Source organism: Oncorhynchus keta, chromosome 12 (assembly GCF_023373465.1).
Source record: "Oncorhynchus keta strain PuntledgeMale-10-30-2019 chromosome 12, Oket_V2, whole genome shotgun sequence".
Classification (NCBI taxonomy): domain Eukaryota; kingdom Metazoa; phylum Chordata; class Actinopteri; order Salmoniformes; family Salmonidae; genus Oncorhynchus; species Oncorhynchus keta.
In genome coordinates, this window is record NC_068432.1 from 12,329,686 (window position 1) to 12,343,619 (window position 13,934).

At 44.3% G+C, this 13,934-nt stretch overlaps 1 pseudogene; it reads left to right on the forward strand.

Moving 5' to 3' along the window:
- Positions 1-4,478: 4,478 nt before the first annotated feature.
- Positions 4,479-10,613, forward strand: LOC127906283 (transcription elongation factor SPT4-like; annotated as a pseudogene).
- The last annotated feature ends 3,321 nt before the right edge of the window (positions 10,614-13,934 follow it).

Below are 13,934 nucleotides of genomic sequence, written 5' to 3' on the forward strand. Positions count from 1 at the left end.
TTATAATAAGTAGTGTGAAAATATATTTAGAAATGTTCATGGATAGCATTAGCAGTGGAGAGGAGGAAGACTGGTTAGGAAGAAGAGAAGGAAGGAGACAGGAGGAAAGGTAAAGATATGGTTACAGAGCCTGACAATTTATTATTCCAAACAATGTTTTTGAGATAAAATACAAACATGAGGCAAGCAATGGGAATCTGTTAGAATACTTTGGTTATCTAATAGTTTGCTATTTATTAATACAGATTGGAGAGGAAGGAGAAGGAAAAATGAAGGGAGTAAAAAGAGTGAAGCAAGGAGAGTGAGGTGGAAAGGAAGAAAAGAGGAGAAAGATTGGAGGAGAATAAAAAGTTAAGAGTGTAATTAAGAGTGGCACAAGGAGAGTGAAGAAGAGCAGACAGAGGAGATACAATGACTCTTTCCAAGAAATGGAAATGCACTTTTTATGATAAACGTGATGAGATCATTTCCATTTCATACACATAGGTCAAGACGATAGAATGGTTCACTGCATCCTCTCTTTCAATTGGCAGCCAGTGAAGAACGGCAGTGGTAGAACATCAGCAGACGAAAAAGCATAAAGCCTCTGATTGCCCGTGTTGGTATGTCCTCTGTCACCACATTCTTCAAGAGAGTAGAGCCTTCCCAAGAATAATATGGTTTAGCTGTGCAGGAGGGTGTCTTTGCATACCACACTATGAGACACAATCATAGTTACAGATCTATGGACTGCACAGCACAACTGACACGGAAGCTTTATGAGCCAAAGTTTACATGTGCTAGGACGAAATGTGACGCCATAGTGAGTAACGTGTTAGTAACATGGGCAACTACTTTGGTAAAACAGGACCTAGACCAGGTTGAATTTGTGTCCCTGTCCATTGATGCGTCCAATCTTGGACATGTAAAGCTGCTGCCAATAGTAGTCAGATATATGATGGCAGCACATCTGTGGAAACAAAACTGCTTGATTTTGTTGAATTGAATGGAGAAACAGCAGAGGAAATTGCAGCTGAGGTCCTGGTGGTCATCCAAAAATGTAACCTGGAAAACATTCTCTGCCGACAACAAATACCAACTTTGGAGGACTGAATAGGCTGGGGAGGGTCAATGTCCATACCAAAGATAAAAATGCTCTGCAGCGGGAGGTGATTGGCTTAGGTTTTCATTCATAACACGGCCAGAACAGCTTTGGATATGATGTTGAGTATCTGCTCACAAAGATATTTGAATTATGTTCATATTTTCAAAGTCAGAGGTAGAAAGACTGAACGGCTTTTGTGAGTTTGTTGGCCAGGAGTACCATAATATTTTAGGACACAGCAATATTTGCTGGATGTCCATGCTCCTTGCTCTAGAAAGAGTGCTGAAAATGTATGTGCCATTGAAATCCTTTTTTATTTCTGAAGACAAATGCCCTGTTGTCCTACGAACAATGTTCGAAGATCCACTGACTGAACTTTGGCTGGCCTTTGTCAATGGAAAATTGACTGTATTCAGTGACTCGATCAAGATGCTTGGAGGCCAGGACCACTGTGCTGTGGACTCCGCTGCAATTCTGAGAAAGGTTGAGGCAAAATTGACTGCAAGATGTGATGACAACTTCATTCCAGTTTTGGTCAGAGGACTTCTGAGAGAGCTAGAGGAAAATGGAGACATGTCTAAAGAGAGCTTTCTCAAAACATCCCAATCATTCTTCACTATGGCTGTGAACTACTTGCAAGCATGGGGAAAGCACACAGATAAACTAAAAGATTTACACTGTCTCCTTTTAAAAAGGAAACCTCTGCGTGAAGAGATCCAGAAGGCAGCAGCCACACTGCAGGAAAAATGCCCCAATGTGACCATCAATGAGGATGCATTGTGTTACGAAGTTACTGGCCTGCAAGAGTTCCTAAAGGGGGGATCGCTTGAAGAATGGAAAACATCTGAGACACCGCTTAGTCAGAGATGGAGCACGGTGGTTACCGACTTCAAATAGAATGACATCCCACACACTCTCCTTGCTAGATTAGCGTCTGTTGTCATGTGCTTACCTGGAAGTAATGCACCAGTCGAGAGTGTTCTCCCAAATGAATGATATATGGACAGCAGCAAGAAATAGCTTCACTGTTCCTACCATCAAGGCCATGCTTATTGTGAAGACAAACCTTAACCTCCCCTGCCAGGAGTTCATGGAGAAGCTGGCTAAAGGCAGAGCAATCCTGAAGAAAATACATTCTTTTGAGAAATATACAGATTAGGTTGGTATAAGTATATTATGTAGTTACCAATCTCATCAGCATCTTATTTCTTTTATGTTAAGTATTTCACATATACTATTGTCTATTTTTTTCAATTTTGCTCATGTTCTCTTCTGCTCTTATTCTAGCAGGACCACTGAATGGCGGTTCAGATTGGACAGTTCTGTCTTGTCTGTAGTGTTTCTGTAATATAGTTGTTTTCTCTGTCTATCACAGTGTGTCTGTTAAGACTGAATACATGAAACCGGAATTGTCCCCCTTTTTTATTTCATAGATAATAACATTGGATATTTTAATGATATATTGACCGCCGAACTGGAAGTGTCCCCGGTTTTCATTTCAGAAATCTGGTCACCTTAAGTTTGATGGAATAACCATTTTAACTCTTCTACATATTTACTGTATTCTAGTCTAGGCTCATCCTATATAACTACTGCTGCATACCTTTTCTATTCACATACTGTCCATAAAGTCTATACACACACCATCACATCATATATATTATATTCCAGACTGACATTGCTCGTTCTAATATTTCTATATTTCTTAATTCCTTTATTTGTATTTTTTGTATTTGCATGTATTGTTAGGTATTATTGCACTGTTGGAGCTAGGAACAAGCATTTCACTACACCTGTGATAACATCTGCAAAATATATGTATGCGACCAATAACATTTTATTTGATTTTGATTTGACTAGTGTGGTTGGACTAGAGTGCCGACGTCACGTAAAATGAATTCCGTACCCAAAGAATAGTAACGGAATGGCTTCGGATGTGTCATCTCCCCCTGTCGTTCCATGTGTAAATCTATTGTAACAGTGCATTTCCACATAACATGATTGGGGCGATGAAACAAAGGATCCCCATTCATTTGAAATGGAGGGAAGCGAAGTTGGCGGAGGGACTGTTGGGCGATGGGAACATGGACGAGGGTGCGTGAACAGGGCAGGACCAAAGTAGGAGAAAGCTGAACTTTATGCAAATACTCTGCGATATAGCAATGCTATTGACCAATCAAAGCTCACTATAGCTTCCAGCCCCAGCCTGCTTGCTAGCACCCACATGATGGGAAACTGACCAAAGTTGTGTTGAGAACAAAATGAAGAGCTCAGCTGGAGTCCCCATTTATCTTGTAGGAGTGCGTTTATTTTTGAAGATGAGCAACTGGATGAAATACCAAACTCGAGAAACCTGTTTCAGATATCCAAACTGGTGGAAGAGGTAGTGGGGTAAAGTAAAGGTTGTGAGAATCACGAGAAGTGGGCTTGTAAGTCCGAGGAACAGATAAATATGCCATGTTGTGCGTTGCTCTCCAGAGCAGGGCACCTGTAAAGGGGTAATATCTGGCGTCTTGTGGGACGTCAATGTTGAACAAATTAAGAATATCCTTGGAATGGTTTATGTACGTCGGATGAATTGTGTGGTGATTGGAGTAAAAGTAAAGAGTCTGTCTGTTCTTCTGTTTTTGATATGGAATCCCTCCCTGCCTGGGTGAAGTTAGGGTATGTGAATCATCATGTCCGAGCGTTTGTCCCAAGATAGATGCAGTGTAATCTTAGTATGGCTTTTGGACATGTCAAGTGTCTGTAGTACAGAGAAGCTAAGATGTGGAAGTTGTGGAAAAGAAGATCATGTTGAAAAGGAAGATCATGTTGAAGTGTTGCAATTGTGGTGGGAACCAAGAAGCTACATCTTTGAAATGCCCGAAGAGGGCGAAAGAGAATGAGGTTGCCTGAGTCAGGGCAGTCCAGAGAATTTTCTATGTAGAGGCTGGCAAAAGGGTTAAGGGAACGAATGGTTGTCCTGAAGACTCCACGGTGTTGGATAGGCTGCAGAGTTGGCCTCTCATCAGCAGGATCCAGATATGTTGAATGTTTAAGTAGGTGGACTTCGTGACTTTTATGGAAATGGCAGTGCCACCATCTCAGGCCCTGGGGCGTTATGGAATTTTAAATGAAGGAAGAAGTGGGAACAATTTTTTTTTTTAATGATGTTTCCTTTTTCACCCCGTCCAGTTGGTGGCGGTAATGCACCGTAAACATTGGATGCCAACTGCAGTTAAACCCCAATAAAGAAGCGTCCCTGTGTCGCACTAGTTGCCCTAGCCGCAAAGTCATACACTCTGCCTATTGCTACAATTTCTCTTTTTTAAATGTGATTTTAAACCTAACTATAATTAACCCTAACCACACTCCTAACTGTATCCCTAACCTTGAATATAGACGTTGTGTCTGTGCTATCTAAACCGAGGTTTGAAGTGATTACGGGCCTTTCGAAGCTCAAAACAAGGGTTTTGAAACTATTGATTTTGCAGGTAGATTCTTGAAATATCAACTGTTATTTGTCTCGATGGCTTTGGAGCCTTGTCCCAAGGACCTCCACCATTTGCGGGCATGCCTTCTGTGTTCTCTTGTGAAGGTAAATACAAATACTATCCTGGCAAGCTAATGTTAGCAAAGTCAAACACTTGGCAGTGGCATGCATTTGTAAACAGTAATTTACATGAGGTTTCCTAGCTAACATTAATGACTATTTATCGAACGTAACTTTTAAAAAAGCTTGCTGCTATCTATTCAACGTAAAGCTTGCTGAAATGTTTGTGTGTAATATAACTCTGGTCTAGGGTGTGTGGAAATGTGCATGGCTAACTATGTGTAATCATTCAATCCATCTTTCTCTTGTCCCTAAACAGACTATTGACCAGTTTGAATATGATGGCTGTGACAACTGAGTCGTACCTTCAGATGAAGGGGAATCGAGAGATGGTATATGAGTGTACAAGTTCCTCGTTTGATGGGTAAGCTCTCTACTTGTAATTGATTACTTCTCAGAGATGGACAGTTCTGGACAGTGAGTGTGTGTTAAACTGTTTTGTCTCTGTTTACAGGGTGATAGCCCAGATGAGTCCAGAGGACAGCTGGGTGGCCAAGTGGCAGAGAATCAGTACGTTTGTTGTCACGGTTTATCCTGTTGGACTATAACTTTCTTTCAAACGTCACCTTGAAGTTTCATTTCATTCTGTTGTAGTGCTATTGTGTTAGTTTTCACTTTTCTTGTTCAGGTAACTTCAAGCCAGGTGTCTATGCTGTGACGGTGACAGGGCGGTTACCTCCAGGTATGTCACGTTCAAAGGCAGTTAATTGTATATTCTCAATACTCGACCAGGGCTCTAAAGTGCTACCATTTTGGTCGCATATGCTCCTAGATACACAACATAACCAAATGTATGTGGACAGCTACTCATCAAACATTCCAAAATCATCGGCATTATGCCTCCTCCACCAAACTTTATAGTTGGCGGATGCCAGGAGGACACTACCTGCCCCATGGAGAAAGTAGAGTCCTCCTGGCAACACAGATTTGTCTGTCGGACTGCCAGATGGTGACGCATGATTCATCACTCCAGAGAGCGCATTTCCACTGCTCGAGAGTCCAATGGCGGCGAGATTTACAACGCTCCAGCCGACGCTTGCGTTGCGCGTGGTGATCTTAGGCTTGTGTGCGGCTGCTCGGCCACGGAAGCTCATTTCATGAAGCTCATTTACATTTACATTTAAGTCATTTAGCAGACGCTCTTATCCAGAGCGACTTACAAATTGGTGCATACACCTTATGACAACCAGTGGAACAGCCACTTGCATCTAAATCTTGTTGGGGGGAGAAGGGGGGTGAGAAGGATTACTTACCCTTACTTACCCTATCCTAGGTATTCCTTGAAGAGGTGGGGTTTCAGGTGTCTCCGGAAGGTGGTGATTGACTCCGCTGTCCTGGCGTCATGAGGGAGTTTGTTCCACCATTGGGGGGCCAGAGCAGCGAACAGTTTTGACTGGGCTGAGCGGGAACTGTACTTCCTCAGTGGTAGGGAGGCGAGCAGGCCAGAGGTGGATGAACGCAGTGCCCTTGTTTGGGTGTAGGGCCTGATCAGAGCCTGGAGGTACTGAGGTGCCGTTCCCCTCACAGCTCCGTAGGCGAGGACCATGGTCTTGTAGCGGATGCGAGCTTCAACTGGAAGCCAGTGGAGAGAGCGGAGGAGCGGGGTGACGTGAGAGAACTTGGGAAGGTTGAACACCAGACGGGCTGCGGCGTTCTGGATGAGTTGTAGGGGTTTAATGGCACAGGCAGGGAGCCCAGCCAACAGCGAGTTGCAGTAATCAAGACGGGAGATGACAAGTGCCTGGATTAGGACCTGCGCCGCTTTCCTGTGTGAGGCAGGGTCGTACTCTGCGGATGTTGTAGAGCATGAACCTACAGGAACGGGACACCGCCTGATGTTAGTTGAGAACGTCAGGGTGTTGTCCAGGATCACGCCAAGGTTCTTAGCGCTCTGGGAGGAGGACACAATGGAGTTGTCAACCGTGATGGCGAGATCATGGAACGGGCAGTCCTTCCCCCGGGAGGAAGAGGAGCTCCGTCTTGCTGAGGTTCAGCTTGAGGTGGTGATCCGTCATCCACACTGATATGTCTGCCAGACATGCAGAGATGCGATTCGCCACCTGGTCATCAGAAGGGGAAAGGAGAAGATTAATTGTGTGTCGTCTGCATAGCAATGATAGGAGAGACCATGTGAGGTTATGACAGAGCCAAGTGACTTGGTGTATAGCGAGAATAAGAGAGGCCTAGAACAGAGCCCTGGGGACACCAGTGGTGAGAGCGCGTGGTGAGGAGACAGATTCTCGCCACGCCACCTGGTAGGAGCGACCTGTCAGGTAGGACGCAATCCAAGCGTGGGCCGCGCCGGAGATGCCCAACTCGGAGAGGGTGGAGAGGAGGATCTGATGGTTCACAGTATCGAAGGCAGCCGATAGGTCTAGAAGGATGAGAGCAGAGGAGAGAGAGTTAGCTTTAGCAGTGCGGAGCGCCTCCGTGATACAGAGAAGAGCAGTCTCAGTTGAATGACTAGTCTTGAAACCTGACTGATTTGGATCAAGAAGGTCATTCTGAGAGAGATAGCGGTAGAGCTGGCCAAGGACGGCACGCTCAAGAGTTTTGGAGAGAAAAGAGAGAAGGGATACTGGTCTGTAGTTGTTGACATCGGAGGGATCGAGTGTAGGTTTTTTCAGAAGGGGTGCAACTCTCGCTCTCTTGAAGACGGGGAGGGACGTAGCCAGCGGTCAGGGATGAGTTGATGAGCGAGGTGAGGTAAGGGAGAAGGTCTCCGGAAATGGTCTGGAGAAGAGAGGAGGGGATAGGGTCAAGCGGGCAGGTTGTTGGGCGGCCGGCCGTCACAAGACGCGAGATTTCATCTGGAGAGAGAGGGGAGAAAGAGGTCAGAGCATAGGGTAGGGGAGTGTGAGCAGAACCAGGTGTCGTTTGACTTAGCAAACGAGGATCGGATGTCATCGACCTTCTTTTCAAAATGGTTGATGAAGTCATCTGCAGAGGGGGGGGGAAGATTCAGGAGGGAGGAGAAGGTGGCAAAGAGCTTCCTAGGGTTAGAGGCGGATGCTTGGAATTTAGAGTGGTAGAAAGTGGCTTTAGCAGCAGAGACAGAGGAGGAAAATGTAGAGAGGAGGGAGTGAAAGGATGCCAGGTCCGCAGGGAGGAGGGAGGCCCTGTTCTGTGAGCTCGCAATGAGTCGTCGAGCCACGGAGCGGGAGGGGAGGACCGAGCCGGCCTGGAGGATAGGGGACATAGAGAGTCAAAGGATGCAGAAAGGGAGGAGAGGAGGGTTGAGGAGGCAGAATCAGGAGATAGGTTGGAGAAGGTTTGAGCAGAGGGAAGAGAAGATAGGATGGAAGAGGAGAGAGTAGGGGGAGAGAGAGCGAAGGTTGGGACGGCGCGATACCATCCGAGTAGGGGCAGTGTGGGAAGTGTTGGATGAGAGCGAGAGGGAAAAGGATACAAGGTAGTGGTCGGAGACTTGGAGGGGAGTTGCAATGAGGTTAGTGGAAGAACAGCATCTAGTAAAGATGAGGTCAAGCGTATTGCCTGCCTTGTGAGTAGGGGGGAAGGTGAGAGGGTGAGGTCAAAAGAGGAGAGGAGTGGAAAGAAGGAGGCAGAGAGGAATGAGTCAAAGGTAGACGTGGGGAGGTTAAAGTCGCCCAGAACTGTGAGAGGTGAGCCGTCCTCAGGAAAGGACCTTATCAAGGCATCAAGCTCATTGATGAACTCTCCGAGGGAACCTGGAGGGCGATAAATGATAAGGATGTTAAGCTTGAAAGGGCTGGTAACTGTGACAGCATGGAATTCAAAGGAGGCAATAGACAGATGGGTAAGGGGAGAAAGAGAGAAAGACCACTTGGGAGAGATGAGGATCCCGGTGCCACCACCCCGCTGACCAGAAGCTCTCGGGGTGTGCGAGAACACGTGGGCGGACGAGGAGAGAGCAGTAGGAGTAGCAGTGTTATCTGTGGTGATCCATGTTTCCGTCAGTGCCAAGAAGTCAAGGGACTGGAGGGAGGCATAGGCTGAGATGAACTCTGCCTTGTTGGCCGCAGATTGGCAGTTCCAGAGGCTACCAGAGACCTGGAACTCCACGTGGGTCGTACGCGCTGGGACCACCAGGTTAGGGTGGTCGCGCCACGCGGTGTGGAGCGTTTGTATGATCTGTGCAGAGAGGAGAGAACAGGGATAGACAGACACATAGTTGACAGGCTACAGAAAAGGCTACGCTAATGCAAGGAAATTGGAATGACAAGCGGACTACACGTCTCGAATGTTCAGAAAGTTAAGCTTACGTAGCAAGAATCTTATTGACTGAAATGATTAAAATGATACAGTACTGCTAAAGTAGGCTAGCTGGCAGTAGCTGCGTTGTTGACACTACACTAATCAAGCTCTCGACAGTTCTTGTTCTGACGTTGCTTCGCGAGGCAGTTTGGAACTAAGTAGTGAGTGTTGCAACCGGGACAGACAAGTTTTATGCGCTTCAGCACTCGGGCGGCCCGTTCTGTGAGCTTGTGTCGCCTACCACTTTGCGGCTGAGCTGATGTTGCTTCTAGACGTTTCCACTTCACAATAACAGCACTTATAGTTGACCGGGGCAGCTCTAGCAGGGCTGACATTTTACAAACTGACTTGTTGGAAAGGTGGCATCCTATGACAGTGCTAGGTTGAAAGTCGCTGAGAGCTTCAGTAAGGCTATTCTACTGCCAACGTTTTTCAATGGAGATTGCATGGCTGTGTGCTTGATTTTATACACCTGTCACATACTTTTGTATATATAGTGTATTTTGTTGTGCGACCTGACATTTTAAGTTGGGAGCACCAGTGCAACCAGGGAAAAAAAAAATTGCCCAGATAATAATTGTGGAAATGATGGGCTTCACTGTGCAGTTGTTTCCAAGTGCCCTTGAGAAAAAAGCAAGCGCAGATTTGTTCAATCCAAAGCTTAGCTACATGTAAAGAATATTAAAGAATGCATCAGTGATTTGTAATTCTTGCAACTTTCTGAAGACGTAAAGGCATGGGAATGCGTCAGTCTTCCACTTTGTTTAGCCAATTAGCAATGCCAAAACATTTATTTCCCAAAACTGTCCAAATGAAATGTTAACTGCAAAGTAGGCTTACCTGGCAGAATGGTATCAATGTAAATGAAATGTTAACTGCAAAGTAGGCTTACCTGGCAGAATGGTATCATATCATGATTTTTATCAGTCAGGTGGTCTTTTGTTTAGCAAACTCTGCTATTGTGCATGCAGTATCCTACATAAACATTGACAGACAAATTAAAGGGCAACTTGTTTTTCTTCCCCCAGATCTCAAAAGGAATTCCTGATGTCAACAACAATGCTTAAATCACTTAGAACATCCAATTTAGTCGTTTTTCTATTAAAAGTGTGATTTTTAAAGAGAAAATCTGAAAAAAAATGTGGTGGAACCCAAAACCTGAAAAAACAACCAATAACTTTATTATGGCTGGTAAGGAAGGGTTTTTGTGCATAAACGTTAACAAGAGTTCTGTCCGTAGTGCTGAATGCACAGTGTACTTTTCCCTCCGTGTAGTTCATTGCACCAAAAGGAGAACACAGATGTGGTTTATTTTTGTGCGTGTTAAAAAAGTAAAATAAGTAGCATATCTGGACATGATTTACAGTAGATGTCTGTCAACACAGTCATACACATGATGTATAATCCTGTAATATGATTCTGGCCCACAAAGGCAAAAATATATTCTAATGTGGCCCTCCATTGAAAATAATTGCCCGGACCTGCCCCTAGACCCACTTCAATTTGCTTACCACCCCAATAGATCCACAGACGATGCAATTGCCATCACACTGCACACTGCCTTACCCCATCTAGACAAGAGGAATACATATGGAAGAATGCTGTTCATTGACTATAGCTCAGAATTTTACACCATAGTAGCCTCCAAGCTCACCATTAAGCTCGAGGCCCTGGGACTGAACCCCGCCCTGTGCAGCTGGGTCCTGGACTTCCTGACGGGCCTCCCAAGTGGTGAAGGTAGGAAACAACACCTCCACTTCACTGATCCTCAACACTGGGGCCCCACAAGGGTGCGTGCTCATCCCCCCTCCTGTACTCCGTGTTCACCCATGCATGGCCAAGCACGCTCCAACTCAATCATCAAGTTTGCAGATGACACAACAGTAGTAGGCTTGATTACCAACAATGATGAAACAGCCTACAGGGAGGAGGTGAGGGCCCTGGGAATGTGGTGCCAGGAAAATAACCTCTCACTCAACGTCAACAAAACAAAGGAGATGATCGTGGACTTCAGGAAACAGCAGAGGGAGCACCCCTTATCCACATTGACGGACCGCAGTGGAGAAGGTGGAAAGCTTAAAGTTCCTCGGCGTACACGTCACTGACAAACATAAATGGTCCACTCACAGAGACAGTGTGGTGAAGAAGGTGCAACAGTGCCTGTTCAACCTCAGGAGGCTGAAGAAATCAGGAGGCTAAAATCCTCAAAACTTTTACAGATGCACAATCGAGAGCATCCTGTCAGACTGTATCACCTGGTACGGCAACTGCACCGCCCACAACCGCAAGGCTCTCCAGAGGGTTGTCCGGTCTGCACAACGCATCACCGGGGCAAACTACCTGCCCTCTAGGACATCGACAGCACCTGATGTCACAGGAAGGCCAAAAAGATCATCAAGGACAACAACCACCTGAGCCACTGCCTGTTCAACCCGTTATCATCAGAAGGCGAGATCAGTACAGGTACATCATAGCTGGGACTGAGAGACTGAAAAACAGCTTCTCTCAAGGCCATCAGACTGTTGAATAGCCATCACTAGCACATAGAAGCTGCTGCCTATATACATACTCTTGAAATCACTTGTCACTTTAATAAATGTAATACTAGTCACTTTAATGTTTACATATCTTGTATTACCCATCTCATATGTATATACTGTATCCTATACTATTCTACTGTACCTTGTTTTAATGCCGCTCTTACATTGCTTGTCCATATTTTTATATTCGGAATTCCATTCCATAGATGTGTGTATTGGGTATATGTTGTGTAATTATTAGATATTACTGCACTGTCTGAGCTGAAACCACAAGCATTTCGCTACACCCGCAATAACATCTGCTAAACACATCTATGTGACCAATAAAATTTGATATGCACTATTTTTTTTCACCTTTATTTAACCAGGTAGGCTAGTTGAGAACAAGTTCTCATTTGCAACTGCAACCTGGCCAAGATAAAGCATAGCAGTGTGAACAGACAACACAGAGTTAGTTACACATGGAGTAAACAATTAACAAGTCAATAACACAGTAGGAAAAGAAAAAAAGGGGGAGTCTATATATACACACACACACACATGTACACATGGGTTATGTATTGTAGATATGTGGTAGTGGTGGAGTAGGGGCCTGAGGGCACACTGTGTTGTGAAATCTGTGAATGTATTGTTTTTTAAATTTGACAAATGCCTTAATTTTGCTGGACCCCAGGAAGAGTAGCTGCTGCCTTGACAGCAGCTAATGGGGATCCATAATAAATACATTCATAGTACTGCAGTAGATATACCAAGAGCCTTATGAAACCATTTTGAAGACAGAATAACAATACAAAATTAACAAGGGCTAGTTTATGCTGGCTAAGGTGTTTGAGTGTAATCATGTTGGCCATATTGGATTCAGAATAAAATTGATTCACACCAACTGTCCTCATAGGCATGAGTGTTGTACACATCAATGTTTCTTATTTACAAAATTCCGTTTTTATGGCAGCCATATTTGATTTGACGCAATACTGGATTTGAGACAAAAATATAAAGATCTGTGATTGCCCCTTTGATTTAATTGCAAGACTAAGCAGAGCTGCCAACTCTTACGCATTGGCCATGAGACACGTATTTGACCCTCTTCTCACACTCACGTATTGAAAAGGACTACATTTATTTGGCTAATTATTTGGCTAATTAGTCCATTGTATAGTCAGCGTGTTAACTTTTCAACTGTGCTCCAAATCGTTTTGAAATCGTAGCATCTGCGCCTGCAATTGTCCTGTCTTGCCACAACACTGTGAACTACATTGAAGCATATGATTGGTCTAGTTATGTAAGGGATCAAGGGATTGGGTGCATATGTTTTAAAGAAACGCCCCTCAAGATTGCAGCGATGAATGGAGAGAGAGAACCTTCTCCACTGAGTGTATACAATTGTAAAGAGTAGCACAGTATCGCTGTTTTATGAACAATGTTGTCAAGAAAATTAGGTGTGGTAAACCGTGGGGTGTTGGGTTGAGCGTGCAGAGATTGACAGTGAGGTTTTAATCCGCAAAAACAACTTTAAGACAGAAAACAAACAATAAAGAAAATCACTTAGGTTTGGCTTGGTCCTTCTACTGTGGCTTGGTGTCGGTCTCTCCCCGTTCTCAATTCAATTCAAGGGCTTTATTGGCATGGGAAACATGTGTTAACATTGCCAAAGCAAGTGAGGTAGACAACATATAAAGTGAAATAAACAAAAATTAACAGTAGACATCACACACAGAAGTTTCAAAACAACAAAGACACCACAAATGTCATATTATATATATATATATATACAGTGTTTTCTCTCGCGGTGTGCCACCGTGCTCCTTTTATTTGGCCTCCACGGATGGTTGGCACTTTTCTCTAATTACCTCCACTTAGAGCGGTCGGGGTGCCCAGTTCCCGTAATCCCAGCAGAGGGAGCCAACGTCGCCTCACGTAGGTTGCTGTTACTCCCGTCCCCATTGCAGAACGCAGCCTTTTGACAGCATGTACTAAAGTCATTGTAATCCACACTTGCATTAGTCCCCTCGTTTGGGGATTGACATTTAGGCTGTGGGAACGAAAAGGCAGCAGACAACTACAGTATATTTTATCAGGGAACTTTGGTATAGTAAACTGATTTGTAACTATGGAATCATCCAAAAGTGTAAGTTTGATTCTAAAGGGGGGACAATAAATAGAACAGTTATTTGGTAAGGGTGTAGGGGCAGATTTATGTAATCTTGTTTTCAGGAGATTTTATTATCTACTTTATTTACCTGATCAGTGGAACAATTCTCATTCTTCACAATAGGCTAAAATATAAAGGTAATTAGTCAGTAATTGTCAGCAAGACATTACCATTATTCCTCACACTTTTTACATTTTCCACTTCTTTCCAATTTTGCCAGTGTAATCGCAGATTTAAAAAATATGATATGCCTATGAGGCTTTGTATATCTTTTGCAGCCATTCGTGGACAGTTTTTAATAAGTCATACAAATAAGTATTGGATATT